Source organism: Macrobrachium rosenbergii, chromosome 42 (assembly GCF_040412425.1).
Source record: "Macrobrachium rosenbergii isolate ZJJX-2024 chromosome 42, ASM4041242v1, whole genome shotgun sequence".
NCBI lineage: Eukaryota > Metazoa > Arthropoda > Malacostraca > Decapoda > Palaemonidae > Macrobrachium > Macrobrachium rosenbergii.
Window position 1 is genome coordinate 13,018,645 of NC_089782.1, and position 17,955 is coordinate 13,036,599.

Here is a 17,955-nt window from a genome sequence, read left to right on the forward strand (position 1 = left end):
GAACTCTTACAGGAACACTTGAGTCAACATTTTCCCAAAAATTTCAGAATTTATTTTGTCTCCTGTACGATATTGAACTTTCTTGTTTTAATTGCAAGAAAAAATATTACTTTTTCGTTTGATATACTCTTTATCTTCTTTCATATTCATTTCACTCTCCTTTCTCTCTCTCTTTCCTTTCTATACCAGTTCGTCTTTTGTTTAAACTTCCGTGACACTGAGGAAGCCTTCTCAGCTAATCGCAGTATGACCAATGCAGGTGGCTTTGAGGGACTCGGAATTCCCCTCTGGGCATGTGGAAACTCTATACCACACTGGCAGTGCTGTTTTTCATCACCATGGCCGCTATCAGGTTTGGAAAATAAAAGACCCTCATGTATCTTTGGTCTGTGCTCGTGGAGTGAACTTCTCTGCAGATTATCCCTGTAATAGATGGGGATTTTCCTATCCTCCTCATGTGTTCCCCTTGCTGTATCTTCCTTTTGAAATTTATCCTGTCTTGTTTGGATGCGCTTGGCTGATTCTGCTTAGTTCAGCATGCTGAACAATGCACGAGTGCCCTGTTCACATAATGGTGGCTAGGTGTCAACTGCCTTCTGCATAAGAGAGGACAAATCTTCAGTAAGCCTCCAGTATAAATCTAACACTGCAACATGTACAGGACACGCATAGCACACTGGAGATCATAACTGACACGGAACCTCCCTTCCAGTGCATCGGATTAAGCAGCGCTTATTGCAACCTTCGATACTTTCATTTTGGCTTTTGCCTTAAGGTAGTTCCTCACCCTGACCTCAGATGGGTTAGTACTTTCCCCTCTACTACGTAGTTCTGTATAAATAATGACTTTCGTTGTACTTCTGTCAGTTTTACAGCTAATTATAAGACATGCAATGTAAAGAGCTAGAAAAACGACCTTAAATTACTAGATTTTTCAACCTCCTGCTAATAAAAGAAGACTAATGAAAAAATGACAATCACTTGGGTAATATATATGTATATACATAAATATGTGTGTGATGATTATATAATCACATTAACACATGATTTATCACACATTACCACAGGCGGCAAAATAAGAGACTGTGTAGGTCCTGACCGGTTTCGAATTTATTTCCTAATCATCTACGAAGGACTCAGCAGTCCTTCCCTAATGGTTTGGGAATAAAGTCGAAACCGGTCAGGATCTACACCCAGTCTCTTATTTTGTCAACTGTGGTGATGTGTGAAATGTATATGTAATGTATGTATATATGTATATATGTGTGTGTGTATGTATGTACGTACGTATGTATGTACATATGTATATATACATACAATGTATTTTCTTATATATATGTGTATATAGGTGTGTATGTGTGTGTATGTATATGTTACAATAAGTGGCAACCTCCCTCGTACTATTAAACATGAGTTCGATCCCCACCACAGAGTGAAAGACTATCTTCATTTATATCTCAGCTGGATTTAAGGCTTACAGTGATCAGCGTATCCAAAAAGTGTGATGAATTCAAGACGTTTAGGGTTCATTGAGTCTGTTAAAAATACATTCATAAACGCACAAATACATACTCTCCCACAAACATATACATATGTGTATAAACATATCTGTATAAATAGATAAATATCCAAATGTATATAAGGTTAACTATTTCGAATATATATATATATATATATATATATATATATATAATATATCCATCCCAATGCCCTCTTAACTATATATATATATATATATATATATATATATATATATATATATATATATATATATATATAATATATATATATATATATATATATATAGTAATATCCCAATGCCCTCTTAACTTTCTCGAATTCTTCGCGCTTTTGGACACACGCTTGTCACTACAAAGAAAAAAAAAATTTCATCTTATTTCTTGCACTTGGATCTTATGGCTTTGTAGTGACAAGCGTATCCAAAAAAAAAGCGAAGAATTCGAGAAACTTAAGAGGGCATTTTGGCTATTATTACAGTTACATATGTATCTGGTAAAAAGTGACCAGATTATATATATATATATATATATATATATATATATATATATATATATATATATATATATATATATATATATATATATCTATACATATACACATGTCCCATATTTCAAGACCAGGAGCAAGACTATACCTTTCCAATCCATGTTTTAACACCCTTCCATTGGCCAGTAACACATTTTAGGCAAACCATGATTATATACTACAAAGCAATTTTAATAATTCCACATACCGCTAGTTAAACAATAAAACAGAGGATGAAAAAAAAATGGGGAAACCGACCTGTAATTAAGAGTAAAAAACAAAGACACCAAATGCTCTTACCTTTAGCGCTCTGATGTTATGGAAAGCGAAATTCTGTTTGTGGATCACACGAAACTAGTTCTTCAAATGGAGGATGAATTTTGTTGTGATATTTTTCGACGGAAATTTATCGTTTATTCTCTATGTCAGAAGCGTGTTGCCTCGAAAATCTATTTCTTAAAAGATATCAATCGTACAGTGGCATTCTTAGTTCATGTCTCACAATTTTTTTCACGGTTCTTATGTTTTCAGTATACCGTGTATCTTAGTCGCTAAATGTATTCAAAACTTTGACAAGGGCATGCGAAGAAAGAAAACGAAACATTTGGTACATCACAGTAACCATAAATAAAATATTTTTGAATTATTCTTCGAGAAATGCGCAATTGTTTTTTCATAATCGACTATATGTGGCAAAATAATAGATCGTATGTAAACTGTGTATTAGTCGCAAAGAAAATAGTAAAATTTCTAAAAAATAAAAAAGATTTAATTTATAGCCTTAGGAAACTTTTAAAAATTTTAATAGTTATTGTTAAAACAGCTATGGAAAAAAAAACAGTCCAGTAACTAAATTACAGAAGAGATCCAACGTGTAGAGAAGTCCCCAAGAAATATCGCGCAATGAAGAAAAATCACATTTTAACTTACTGAAAGCAAAAGATGAAAGGAAGTTTCGAAGTTACGTTCGAACCAAATTTTGACCGAATGAACAATAAGACAGTTATTTAATTTTCTAGTCGTCGTATTTAAAGAAAAGAAAAAAAAGAGAAACAAAATGCACGATGCGCTGACACCAACGAAGTACGACCAACGGAGAGAAAGAAATAGGTCATCCCACCGCGACCGGTGGTTGATCTTGACTGAGCGCGCGGAACTCAGACTGAATCCTCCCTCACTCCCTCCTCCTTCCTGACACTGCCAGCTCCGATCTTACACTGAGGTTCGAGAGGCAGAGTCTCTCTCTCTTTCTCTTTCTCTCTCTCTGTCTCTCTCTTCGAGAGTAAAAGACCGGCGCACGCATGCATGCGAAATATACATTACGGAAAATCAGTAAAAGTATTGATCATCTTAGCTATATCCGGAAGGCATTTCCTTTCGATAATTGTCTTTCCAAAAGGCTGGTCAGGCAGTTTCGGGGAAATCATTCCATTCGGCTGAAGTGAAAAAAGTAAAGAAAATTCCACGAATATTGCTGCAGGGTCTTTTGTAGAGAAAACATCTGCAGAAATATCAGTACCTCTTTCGTTAATATTGCAAGGATATCTGTGGCTATGAAAACAGACGATGTACGTAAAAATAATAAACATTAAGATTGTAGGTAAAGATAATTGACAAAAAAAGTGAAAGCAAACCTTACGCATCAGCAATCAATAAGTTTCTTCCCAAACCAAAGTCCACATTACTTGATAACTGAAAGGTCGTATGGATCTCTATTTTCATTGTGCATTTAATACAATGAAAATTAAATAATGGGATTTGTTCCCATTTCACCATGATGAAAAGCTGGCCACACATGACGGCTGTTGTTAGTTATATCCACATTCGGTGTGCACTGGACCAAAGATATTGAAAAGACACACATATGGATAAATATTCCTGTATTGTCGTATATTATACCGAATATCTGATATAAAAACAGATCTATTTGATATCATCATTTTCATATTAAAGCTTATCTAACTTCTATGAACTAAGATTTAAACTAACTTTTTTCTCCGTAAACTTTCTCGCTTTTAAAATAAAAGCCTTAAAATCTGGATAACAAGAACTTTTTTGTTTCAACATAGAAGTTTGAAAATCTGCTGCCTTAACATTTTTTTTTTTCGACTTTCAATAAAGGCTTGAAAATCTAGCTGTATAAAACTTCCCAGGTTTTAGAATAGAAAATTTAAAATGTAGCTCGTCATTTTAAATTTTAAAACACAAGTTCGAAAAACTAGCTCAGTGAAACTTTTACCATTTTGAATTAGACCCAAGAAATTCTGCTTCAATCAAACTTTTCAATTCCAAAATCAAACCTACATAATCTATCTTATTTAAAATGTCTAATTTTTAAGATAGAAGCTTATAAATTTACCTCACTGAAACTTTGAGTTTTCAAATAGCTCGAAAATTTAGGTCAGTAAAACATTTTTAGTTTTAAAATCTACCTCATTAAAATTATTACAGTCTTACGTTTAAAAGTTTGAAATTATAACTTTCTTATCTCTGCATCTTAAGACAAAGCTTGAAAATCTACCTAATTGAAGCTTTCTAAATTCTAAATTGAAAGCTTGAAAAACCTACGTCTATAAAACACTTTCAGCTTTACAATAAAAGCTTGAAAAACTACCTCATTAATTTTTATCTTTTTTAAGATAAAATCTTGACAATTTAGCTCACTGAAAATGAACGAGTTTTTTGATAACAGCTCCTAAATCTACCTCTTTTATAGCGTTCCATTTTGAAAATACAAGCGTGAAAACCTAACTCATCAACACTGTCCCAGTTTTAAAAACTTAGCATGAAAATCTCGCGCAGTACAACTTTTCCATCTATATTTGTCATCTATATTTCAAACAGCAATGAACATTTCATTTTTGCCTCTACGTTCAGTTAGAAATACATAAATATTTTCAATTTCTAATATATTTACAAGGCAACTTATTAAATTCCTTGATTAGGTAAAAATTTCATGTATATAGTTAAATAACGCGTATCAGTCTCTATAACCAAATAATTACACTATAATTTGGGGGATGAAAGTAAATATGCAGCAGTCGTTAGAGATGTGTTTTGTTTACCAGATGTTCGAGGCAAGACAGAATCTCCCAGTAATTAATACATAAATTTGCTTTTATTAGCATCATCATTATCATTATTCTTATTCAATCATTAAAAGCGCAAAAGTCAAAAGGTCAATAACTTTCGAGCACAACTATGTGATAACATGAAAAAGAAAGAGAAGAAAAGGACAAATAAGTGTATAATATATTATAAAATACAAATAAAAGAACGAGGAATATGCTGATTCATAAACAACAACATATGTTACTCAAATTCAGGCTATGGTGCTTGATGTTTCAAAATTATATTTTAATATATTCTAAACTTATGAGCATTGCCATCACTGATATTGCAAGAAAGGCCTTTCAGTAGTTTTTATGTAAAAGAATTGAACTGATGCAAGCTGCCAAATTTTCCGCCGTCTTCCGTTATGCCACTTTACCTAAAAAGCAAATGTTTTAAAGTATCTCCAGATTTCTTGGGCAACTACAAAAGGACCTGCTTTAGGTCAAATGTGATTAGATTTTCGTCAAATCTTATGTTGGCTACAACTGTACTTAACTTATATTTCAAGTTTGGGCCCGATAAAGGTCAATGATAATGGAAAAGTATACCAAGAGTCAAATTTACCTTGTTTAAAAACATCATGTGACACTGAGTACTTTGGTGCTCCAGCCTAAAAACTCCATCATGTGGCACGAGACAAATCCTTGTTGGATCTGTCTGTTTTGTTGTCACAAGTGGTATTCTCGGCCATCTATATCAGACGTACTATTCCCTGAAATAGGTCTGTGTACACGTAAGGAATTATCTCCTGAGTCAAACGTTTTAGCTTCTTCAGTAACCCTGACAGTTTTATATTCACTTGCAATATTAAGATTCCTAAAGCCAACGGCTGTCATAGTTTTAGAATGAAAAGAAATAGCTAAACAGAAAAACGTGCCCTTAGTCACTGCGAAACGCAGTATTCAGCTAATTTACTTCTAATAAAAGACGTCTGTTACTAGTTTTCTTTCAGTCTGACCGGCTGCATCCTAAATTTACCCGTTAGCAAACCCAAATGCATACTCCTTTTCCATTTCACTTTTAATTGCCTCGGCATCGTTCGTTTACCGTTCTACATATGTCTTCTAGAATTATCAGAAACCTTTGACTTTTATGGCTGATTACAGTGTACCTTGCCTGTGCAAAGAACTGCTAATTGCCAGCCATTTCACAGCTTACCCTTGCCGCAGAAACGTATTGCATAATCTTTTTTCCAAATAAACTAAACTGGAGTCTAACACGTATCTCAATTTCCTGACTGCAAAACTAATTACCTCTGTATTTTACACGTCTCCATACACTTCTTGACAGCTCTCCAAGTCATATTCAGTTTATCTTGCCACACTCTTTCTATTTTTTTCCCTCGCAATTATGATAGTTACCATCAACCAATGAAGAATTGTTTATCAAATGTTTCCAAGACTCAATCAGTGATGTGATTCCTTTTAGGTTTTGTCCAATAGTCGACGACTGTTTTTAGTTTCTTCATTGACATAGGACAACCATGTCATTCAGTGACAAATTTCGTAGAGATATAATAAAGCGTAATGTTGTTTTACTGTATTGCCTACTGATCATTTTGTTTAATGACTCTGTGAAGTGTCCGACATGCCGGAAAGGCTGTCCATTCAGGAAAGAAAACTGTACTTGTGTACAGGTTCTCAAAATGACAATACGCTTGGGTTACTTGTAAAAGTGATAAATAGTTTTCTAATAGTTTCTGGTTTGGTTTTGGCGCATTGTGGGAAGTATTTGGTTAATATTAACCAGAGTTTTAGACCGTAAGGATAGGTTTGATTTTGGGCTACCAGGGCCAAACATTCTCTTTAGAATACCGGCAAAGAGGCTGACAGATAAGCCGGTATGTTAGCAAACTTTGTTTCTACGATTTACGGCCACCTAAATCAGGTAGGGTTGGGTCCAGAGAGAGTGAATTTGTCAAACTGTATAATTAAACTGAAAGAAAAACTTCCTTTTATATTTGTACTTAATTAAAGGTTTAAAAGTACCACACATATCGAAGAATGGTAGAATCGACATGACTGATTAGAAGTGGAATTTCGCCAAGATCCACAGGCGCAATATATCTATTTTATACAAGTCATTCATTGCTGAATAAGGCGAGTCACTTTTGATTACGTGACATAAAAACTCAAGGAATAGAGCCCAGGATAAAACCATTCGCTGACAAATTGTGACTTCTTCATCAAAGTGAAGTTAACAGAGTCAAGTCCAAGGTCCCATGTCAGGTGCTGCGACGCTGATATGGTAAAGCGAAAAACGGCACATAAATGGAAATAGGCTGGCGATATAGTGGTTTAAAACGGTAATTAATCAACTCTTTCAGGAATAAAAGTAATCCTTCCTTTATGATCATTTGTCTACCAACATGGAATTTTTATATATAAAATACAACACGTATCGTCCAAGTGGTGTATTTCTGTACAACAACAGCAAAAGAATGAATGAGATCTTTTGCTTATACAGTAACAGTAAAACGCCCGTTACTTTTCTTATGTATGAACTTTTAAGTAAAATGCAAACGTAACAGTACGAAATGCTAATGTTCTTCCAAAAATAACTAGCAAAAAGAAAAAAAAATACGCTTCTAAATAACATCGTGCAGCGTATTTCACATCAATACCACCCATCAGAGATAAATTTCATTAATTAAAAATATGCCTCCTTTTATCCGGTTAGCACTGGCAAACGAAACTTAAAACGGGACAGACGAAGGACCACAGCGCAACTCCAGTGATCGCATGAAACATTGAAATCCTTTGTTATTACGTACCTGAAAGGCTGAGGCAGTAAAAGGGCTTTAAATCATTGTCGAAAGTACAAAGGAACCAAGGCGGTCTAAACTGGTACTCTTAAGGATTGTTTGTGTTTGTGAGCATGTGAGTATGTTTGTTTAGGAACATCAATGTAAATTATTTAGGTGTATACCTTGAGGTAGGACGATCTAGTAAAACACGGATTTTGATCATCATTTCACATGAGTCACACACTTTTTCATATTTGAATTGTTTAATCTGAGAGGAACCTTTATGAAAGAAAAATAATTGTTTCTTATATCTATAGACAGTACTCATCAGACAAAATAGCTCTTGATATGAAGATGATGCTTTCATTATAACTTATTCCCATCATTAATCGAACAGTTTCCATCGTCTAAAACTAAATTTTACTAAAACTTTCCCATTTTGGTTGTATAAACTACATTGGAGCGCTCTGAACTATAGTATTCATACCATAAACATTTCGCAGCACCTTCATTTTATATGTATATATAACACCGAATGCTTCGACACTCCCTTTATACAATCAACCTTCCCTTTCTTAGGAATTCTTTTGTTGTGAACTTGCATAGAGACTGCTGCTTCCCTTGCTTGATATATTACTTTTTTATGACTTATTTCAACATCCTCTTCAGCGTCTGTTCTCTAATAACGTTTAGTTCTTGCAGCCGTAAAAATCAACTGTTTCTCCTGTCAGCATCATCAACTGCACAGACGTTTTTCTTGAAATGTTCCCATTTCCTTCACATAGCTAAATCCACCAACGCGATATTCGGTAAAAAAGCATAGCGTGATACTTATATTTACGTTAGACTGAAAGATTAGTAATTATTTATATTATACTGTTGAAACTCTTATACTGTATGGTTTTATCTTCAACGATAGAAATATTCCGGCTCGATGTTTTTCTTCTAGTAATTTCAATAATTATGAACCCAATAATGGAATATACTTTCCCTTCAACTGTTGCCGTTAGTCATTAGTTTTTTTCCATCGCGAAATTGAATGAAATAGAATAAAAGCGATATATATAAATTACAACTGTGTACAAGAAGCAGTTTGGTTTTATCAAGAATTCACAATACATCTAACACTTTAGAATCTAAACTACAGCATATATCATATTTCCGAATTATTTTCGGCAACAATGATACACATAATGCCTCCTTGTACAGTCTGTCTGGCCAAGCTCTGCAACTGTCGTGAGATAAACCTCGACAATTTCCTTGGTTCTTATTGCCAGACAAAGGCCAAATGAAGATGAGACTCTTTGCTATTCAGCATCCCCAGAGGCTGCGAGTGACTGAACGTGGTTGTCCCCTCTGCCCCTTTGTCTTCTGTGAGATAAAGGTAAACAAATCAAGTCGGTTCGCAGAGGCTAAAACACTGCTCCTCCAACTTCTAAGGTAAAACATGAGCAAACTCAACAATCGCGCAAAGAGGCGGGCACAAAACAGAAAGGGAGATTTAGCCGTTGTTTTATTGTCGTTATTCGTGCTTTATAGTTGGTCTTTCTTTCGTTTGTATCCTCTTTTTTTGTTACAGTAAGAACTTTTTCAGTCCTTTTAATCTACTTAAGGTCCCATCTAGTTCTAGTTTGCTTTTTTCCTATTTATCCATTTGTTGGTTTATTCTTTCTTCACTGCTGGAATCATAAAGATACATACAATCGTCAACAGTATATCAAGTGCGGAGTATTTTCTATACAAAGACAAAATCAGGTTAACAAAAATTGATATGAAACCAATTTCAACTCAATTCTGGTATAGACCTCGAGTAATTTGCTTAATATCCCTGTTGTTTGCATTATTATTATTATTATTATTATTATTATTATTATTATTATTATTATTATTATTATTATTATTGAATGAAATAATGAACATAGTCACATTTGTAATAGAAATAAATTCTTACTTCACATCGGGATCAATGAAAAGTCTCTCAAATGGGAGGCAAGGGTGCTTCCAACTGACTCCAGGTGAGGTACAAAATTCTTTTTATTATTATTATTATTATTATTATTATTATTATTATTATTATTGCGTTATAGTAGGTCTGGTGCCTCTTTTGGACCCTTTTGTATTATTTTTGTTTGCAGAAGAATAAATAAACACCTATCTATCTATTATCTATCTATCTGTCTCTATATCTATCTATCTATCTATCGATCTATCTATCATTATTAAGGATAATGAGAGCGTACAGTCTGTCGAAAGCTCAACATTTTCAATTTTATTTAGCTGTGACAAACGTAGTGCATTTTGCTGGCTTTCGAAATTCATCAGCTTACCCGTGATATGATTTATAATTATTATTATTATTATTATTATTATTATTATTATTATTATTATTATTATTATTATTATTAGAAAACTTCTATACGGATTAAGCAAAAAGGGCCATTAACGATTGATTTGAAAATTCATTCCTTTATATTATCTGCTCATTTATTTCATTTATTCATTTAAACTCCTTATGAAATTCAATTATTCTATACCTTATATTTGCTTGATTTTATATTTATCTGAATAGTTAATGTATTTCTTATTTATTTATTTTATTTACATGTTCTATTTTTTAACTAATTAAATTTATTTATTTTAGCAGTTTATTTACACTTTTAATTTTTTACTTTACTGTTAATTTTGGGAATTGGTTTTTGGTTTTATTCTATTTATTTATCTTTAGTTATATGATTTGATTTATTTATCAGTCTTATTTAATTATATATTTAATTTGTTTATTTATTTAATCTATTTGGTTTTATTATCTTTAATTTTCTATTTATTAATTTGCTTTTTTATTTTTCGACATTACTTATTAATTTAATATTTTTATTTGTTCAATTAATTTTAAACTTAACCTGTATTAACTTTTTGCAATTAATTTTTAACTAACTTATTTTATAACTATTCATTGGTTTTTATATAATTTATTTTTTATTAGTCTTATTTATATATTTATTTTTTTTATTTGATTAATCCGTTTGGTTTTATTATTATTATTATTATCTTATATATTTTTTTTATTTGATTAATCCGTTTGGTTTTATTATTATTATTATCTTATATTCTTTATTTCATTAATTTGTTTTTCTTTTAATTTTTCCTTGATAGTACTCATCTATTTGATATTTTTATTTTATTTGTATTATTTAGTTAATTATTTTTTTATTTACTTTATTTTTCATCTATATATAAATATTTTCCGTTAATTAATTTATTTATTGAATTTTATTCAAATATAATTAATGTATCTATTTTTGTTCACTTAATATATATTTTATTAATTTATTCATTTGTTCCTTTTTTCTACTAATCACAAACTTATTTTTAAAATGTTTATTTATCTTTTACTCATATATGTATTTTATTTTATTATATTTAATTTTTAATAATTTGATTTATTTTATTTATCTACTTGTCACTTTATTTATTATGTATTTATTTCATTTATTTCTTTATCATATTCATTACAGCTTTTTTATTAATTTAATTTGTTTATTTTGTATCTAATTCAATATATTTCACTGTTCATATGATAGTAATTCAATCATTTTTATTACATTTTATCTATTCATTTTTGAAAATTAAATTTTTTTTATGTGTTCGTTTATTTTTATTTAGTTGTTCCATTTACTTATTTATTTATTTACATATTTGTTTATGAATTCTGTATTTTATGGAATTTATGTTAGTTTATTTCTGTTATTTATATTTTTATTTAATGTAATTATTTTGTTTTATATATTGTATTTAATTCCTTTTAGGTTTTTTAATTATCTTATTTGTTATTTCATTATATTGTTATTTTTTATCTTTTGTTGATATCAGTCATTTTTCATTTAATTTAGTTATTTTTCAGTCAATTCATTTATTTGTTTTATGTAATTTATGTATTTTATTTCATTTTATTCAACACTATTTAATTTCCCAATAAATAAAAACTTTTAATTTTATTTAAATAAGTAATTTATATATTTTCATTCACTTGATGTGTTTTATTTGATTTGTTTGCTTATTTTTTTTTTTTTTTTTTCTTACCTTTTTAAAGATTATTGATTATCTCTTTATCATGATTCTAAGTTTTGTTTTAGTATTAATAGTTCATTCTATTTATCTATTTATTATGTCATCATTATTTTTATTTTGTTCAGTTATTTCTTTGTTTTCTTTACTTATATTAACATATTAAATTATTTTATTTCAGTTATTTATATTATTCATTTACTGTTTTTTATTTGTTATTTATTTATGTATTATAATTTATTTATTAATTTTTATTTTATTTATTTTCAATTACTTTTATTTTTACTGTTGTTTCTTTATATATTAATTTATGTATTTATTTCTACAACTATTTCATTTTACAGTTTATTTGTTTTATTTATTCTTATTTATTATGTATCTTGTTGATTTATTTGTCTGATTTTATTTTTTATTATTTTTAGGTATTCATTTTATTTTATTTATTTATATTTTGTTTATTCATTTTGCATTTATTTATTTTATTTATTCAGTTTGCATTTATTTATTTTGTTTATTCAGTTATTTTTATTTCCTCATGCTAATAATTTACTTTATTTATGTGTTTATCTATTTGTTTTTATATACAATGTTATATTTATCCATTTATGATATATTTGTATTAAATTTATTCTTTATTTTATTCATGTTATTTATGTATTTATTTATTTCATCTTTTATTTCACTCATTACCTCTTTTATTTATATATTTATTTTCTATCCATTTATAATTTAATATATTTCATTGTATAATTAATTTTTTCAGTAATTTACTTTATTAATTTTTTTTCATTTTTCTTTATTCATCTTATGTGATTTATTTACTTTATTATATTTATTCATTTTATTCTTTACAAATTTTATTTTTTTATTTATATGGTAATTGTATATTGTTTGTTGTTGTTTTCCTCCTATCTTCTAAAAGGACACACCTGTTTGACTCATACAGGTATTTGATACGCAACCTAGATGACCCAATCCTAGAAAGCAGAACATGTCATATAATTGATCATTAAACAAATCTGAAGTGATTTTTCAGATTTCATCCGAGAATCATTATTAAGTTTTAGAAGCAAATCCTTGAAAGAAAGTTCGCCAGAATCTTCAGCATTCTGTTTACCGATTAGTTAAAGACATCATGACATGATGCAAAATTTCATGGCCAGAGATTCCAATAATAACAATGATGTCATCTATAAGAATAGATCAGGACAGTTAGCATTATGTTAAAAACATTAAAGAATTAAAATAAAATTTTTCGTGATAGCATTCGGTTAAAAATGGCATTTTTGGACCGCCAATTGAATTTGATATTAATGCTAGCGATAAAGGAAAATTATCCCAAAGTTCATAAGCAGTAAGTCAAGACCGAACGTGTGTTTCACCTTAAATGAGTTTTGGAGGCCCACTGGGACCTGAAATAGTTAAGATCAAATCTTCATGCCAGGCCTTTGAGCGTAAGAATTGTGATTTGGTGGTCTGGTTAAACAATAGTATTATAATAATAATAATAATAATAATAATGATAATAATAATAATAACAACCTTCCACATTTTGCATGTGATATGATAGCCAATTATAGAAAAAAAATTGTCCTTCCTGCAAAAACAATAGCACAACTTTTATTTAGGGGTTCAATCATGAATACAGTGAAATGGTCAATATCACTCATTTGTTTTCAGGTCCAACGAGCAGCTTTTAACCTGAAGCGTCACAAAACTGTAGTCATAATTGTATTGTCAGTTGGTTTCGAATATAACACTGTGCCTGATGCAGTTCAACAATGATACATTGATTTAATAAAGTCTTCTTGGTTCAGCACCTGTCAACAAAAATGATGATAACGTCTCATTCATGTATCAAATAACAGAGACGTGTTGACAGACATGAAAATACGGCTTTTAGTCTCTCTCTCTCTCTCTCTCTCTCTCTCTCTCTCTCTCTCTCTCTCTCTCTCTCTCTCTGTAATAACTGGAAAAATCAAAATGAAATCAATTAGCAAACGCTGTGTATGATAGGAAAATATACAAAAGGCAGAAGGCAGGGAACTTATTTGAAAAACAAAATGTTTACATGTGCCTGGCCCTTCCCTTTCTTTCATGGCTGTCAAACGGATAAAGGGGCAAATAAAAAAATTAACAAGAAATAATAACAGAAAACTTATCATGGATTCGCGTTGTTGTCAACAGATTTGTTCTATCTTAACGATAAAACTTGAAAGACGTGTACTTTTTTGCTCTTAAGCAACGCAAGGAAGCCAGATTGAGTTAAAAAGAACCATAAGCTTTTCACTGTAACGAACCCATTCAAATCTTCTTGTTGCATTTAGAACTAATACTTTAAGAGGAGAGCAATGCATCCACAGAAATAATGCTACAGTGATCGCCTTTCATTACCGTGTTATTATTAGTATGGTCTATCACAGTCATCCTATTCGACTGTGTGGTTTTTATAGTATGGGGTTCCGGGTTGCATCCTGCCTCCTTAGGAGTCCATCACTTTTCTCACTATGTGCGCTGTTTCTAGTAGCACACTTTTCTGCATGAATCCTGGAGCTACTTCGGCATCTAGTTTTTCCAGATTCCTTTTCAGGGATCTTGGTATCGTGCCTAGTGTTCTTATGAGTATGGGTACAATTTCCACTGGCATATTCCATATCCTTCTTATTTCGATGTTCAGGTCTTGATACTTATAAATTTTTTCTCTTTCTTTCTCATCTACTCTGGTATTCCATGGTATTGCCACATCAACGATACTTTCTTCTTGATTTTGTCAATCAACGTCACGTCTGATCTATTGGCACGTATCACCCTATCTGTTCTGATACCATAGTCCCAGAGGATCTTTGCCTGATCGTTTTCTATCACTCCTTCAGGTTGGTGTTCTTACCTCTTATTACTGTAAGCTAGCTGGTGTTTCTTGGACAAGCTCCAGTGGAGGGCTTTTGCTACTGAATCGTGCCTCTTTTTGTACTGGTTCTGTGCAAGCATAGGACATTCGCTTGCTATGTAGTTTATGGTCTCGTCTATCATATTGCACTTCCTGCATATGGGTGAGATGTTATTTCCATCTATTGTTCTTTGGACATATCTGGTTCTTAGGACCTGATCTTGTGCCGCTGTTAGCATTCCTGTTTCCTTCTTGAGTTCTCCCCTCTGTAGCCATTGCCATGTTTCATCGCTGGCCAGTTCTTTTGTCTGTCTCATGTACCGTCCGTGCATTGGTTTGTTGTGCCATTCCTCTGTTCTGTTTTTCATTCTCCTGTTTTTGTATATTTCTGGGTCTTCGTCTACTTTTATCAGTCCTTCTTCCCATGCACTCCTTAGCCACTCGTCTTCACTGGTTTTCAGATATTGCCCCAGTGCTCTGCTCTCGATGTTGACGCAGTCCTCTATGCTTAGTAGGCCCTCTCCCCCCTTCCTTTCGTGTTATGTATAGTCTGTCTGTATTTGCTCTTGGGTGTAGTGCTTTGTGTATTCTCATGTGTTTTCTAGTTTTCTGGTCTATGATGCGGAGTTCAGCGTTCTTTCACTCCACTACTCCTGCTCTGTATCTGATTACTGGTACTGCCCTTGTGTTTATAGCTTTCGTCATGTTTCCGGCGATGAGTTTTGACTTGAGTTTCGCCTTAAGTCTCTGCATTTATTCATTCCTGATCGTGTCTTTCATCTCTTGGTGTTTTATATCCTCTCCTTCTGTTATTCCCAGGTGTTTGTATCCTGTCTCATCTATGTGTTTGATGCTATTCCCGTCTGGTAGCTTTATCCCTTCAGTCCTTGTTCTTTGCCTTTTTGTATGGTGACCAAGGCGTATTTTTCTATTCCAAACTCCATCCTGATGTCCCCAGATACAATCCTTACAGTCTGGATTAGGGTACCTATTTCCTTGATGCTCTTACCATACAGCTTGATGTCGTCCATGAACATCAGATGGTTAACTCTGTTGCCTCCTTTCTTGAGTTGGTATCCAGCATCCATCTCCTGCAGTATTTTTTGGGAATCATGACTACCACGAAGAGTAGTGGGGACAGTGAGTCGCCTTGAAAGATCCCTCCCCTGATGTTAACCTCTGCTAGTCTTATCCCAGAGCTTGAAAGTACTGTATTCCAGTTGCGCATTGTATTTTTAAGGAAGCTGATGGTGTTTTCCTCTGCCCCATATATTTTCAGGCATTCTATTAGCCACGTTTGCGGTATCATGTCGAAGGTTTTCTTGTAGTCAATCCATGCCATGCTTAGATTGGTTCTCCTTCTCTTACTATTCCTCATTACCATTTTGTCTATCAGGAGCTGGTCTTTTGTGCCCCTACACTTCCTTCAAATCTTCTTGTTGCATTCAGGACTAATACTTTAGGGGAGAGCAATGCATCCACGGAAATCATGCTACAGTGATCGCCTTTCAATACCGTGTTATTATTATTATTATTATTATTATTATTATTATTATTATTATTATTATTATTATTATTATTATTCATTTTTGACTCCCGGCCAATGGAATGATACTAATTAGTCTAAGAACTACTGTTATGAGTGCCGTCATCTTGTGACAATTCCCACATTCTATTTGTGTTAGACATACTTTAGTAGCTACATAGATATACAGACACTTACCATAATGTCGTAAAGTTTACTATTATTATTATATTATTATTATTATTATTATTATTATTGATCAACCAAAGAAATATGTCTGGGGTTTGGTCCCTTTTAATAAGTCTCAGATATCCAATAGCCGTCTAAGCTTGTTTTTATCTTAAAAAAAAAACATTAATGAGATTATTGTTAGTTAAAAATTCTTGGTTATATCAATGAATTGCTTTACTGACCTAAGTTGAAAGCCGAAAACAAAAACTTTCGGTGCTATAAACCTGGATTTTTAATGAATAATAATTATATCTTTTCCTCGGAAAAAGTGGATCGTTGCAGGTTTCCTCAAAACCTCAAGAAAGGAGTGAAAAATTTGACTAAGTAAGTGTAGAGAAGAAAATCACTTCCAATCACTCAGGACCTCGTCATTTTGTGAGCGTTCGGAGCAATATCACCCTCCAATAATTTACAATTTTGTCATCTGACCCTGCTTCCAAGCTCAATAATCGCCCTTTTTCAAATAGCTTAGAAGATGAGTTCTCTCCCCCAGTATTTGCGGATCCATCCTAATCAGTTTTAAGAATGGCAAGTGGGGGCATTCCTATATCAGGGATAATCTTTTGATATTAGCTTCAGCAAAAAAGTTATCAAGCAATGATTCGTTAATTATCGTGTCAGCAGCAGATTTGAAGAGTTAATAAATATTTGTAATATGCACGCATCTGTTTATAGATGTCCTTATGGTTTTTCCGGTGATAATTTATCATTGTTTAAAGACAGCGTAAACTTCGGTAAGAAAGCTTCAGAACTTGAAAAGAATGCTAGTAAATTTTGAAAATGCAGACTGGCCAACAGTAACAGTGGTATTATGGTAATTAATCATTTTCAGAATGGACAAATATATTAGAACGAGTAAAAAGAGGCGGGGGCAATTTTACACCATTACACCAGCCTAATATACAGTATATGGAATCATAATGGAATGATCTTTTTGGGAAATAGTTTTCATAGGGTGAATTAATTGTACAAAAAATATCCGGATTCGATGACCATACTGTATTGTAGTGACGCCAATAAGGTAATTCGAGAGAGTTTGATTATCTTTAGATTTCAAACACTGAAAAAACACAGACATCAATAAGTCAATCAGTTAACACGAGAGAGTTTGACTATCTTTAGTTCTCAAGCACTGAAAAAATATAAAACTCAATAACATTAATGGCATGTGTATCATTTGCTCATCTTAAGATATCACAAGTATTCAGGTATTTTTATTTATTATTGCGTATATTTAATGATGGAATCACAGGCAGACTATTCACAAATACCTAAGCTTTATCATTTTTCCCCATTTTAGCTTCGTAGAAATTTGGTATATCCGTTCTCACCAGTCATAAA

At 31.9% G+C, this 17,955-nt stretch overlaps 2 protein-coding genes across 3 annotated transcripts in view; one reads left to right on the forward strand and one right to left on the reverse strand.

Moving 5' to 3' along the window:
- Positions 1 to 3,265, reverse strand: part of LOC136827948 (cell adhesion molecule DSCAM-like) — a 250,663-nt gene extending 247,398 nt beyond the window's left edge. The window contains exons 1-2 of one of the 2 annotated variants that reach the window (XM_067085503.1): positions 3,225 to 3,265; positions 2,347 to 2,406 (exon numbers count right to left, since the gene is read on the reverse strand). The gene's annotated coding sequence lies outside the window, so the exon portion shown is untranslated. Of the gene's footprint in view, positions 1 to 2,346; positions 2,487 to 3,224 lie in introns of those variants that run through there. The other variant, XM_067085502.1, reaches the window with a different exon arrangement.
- The window catches only part of LOC136827951 (uncharacterized), a 505,229-nt gene that overhangs the window by 90,123 nt on the left and 397,151 nt on the right, over positions 1 to 17,955 (forward strand). The window lies entirely within an intron of this gene.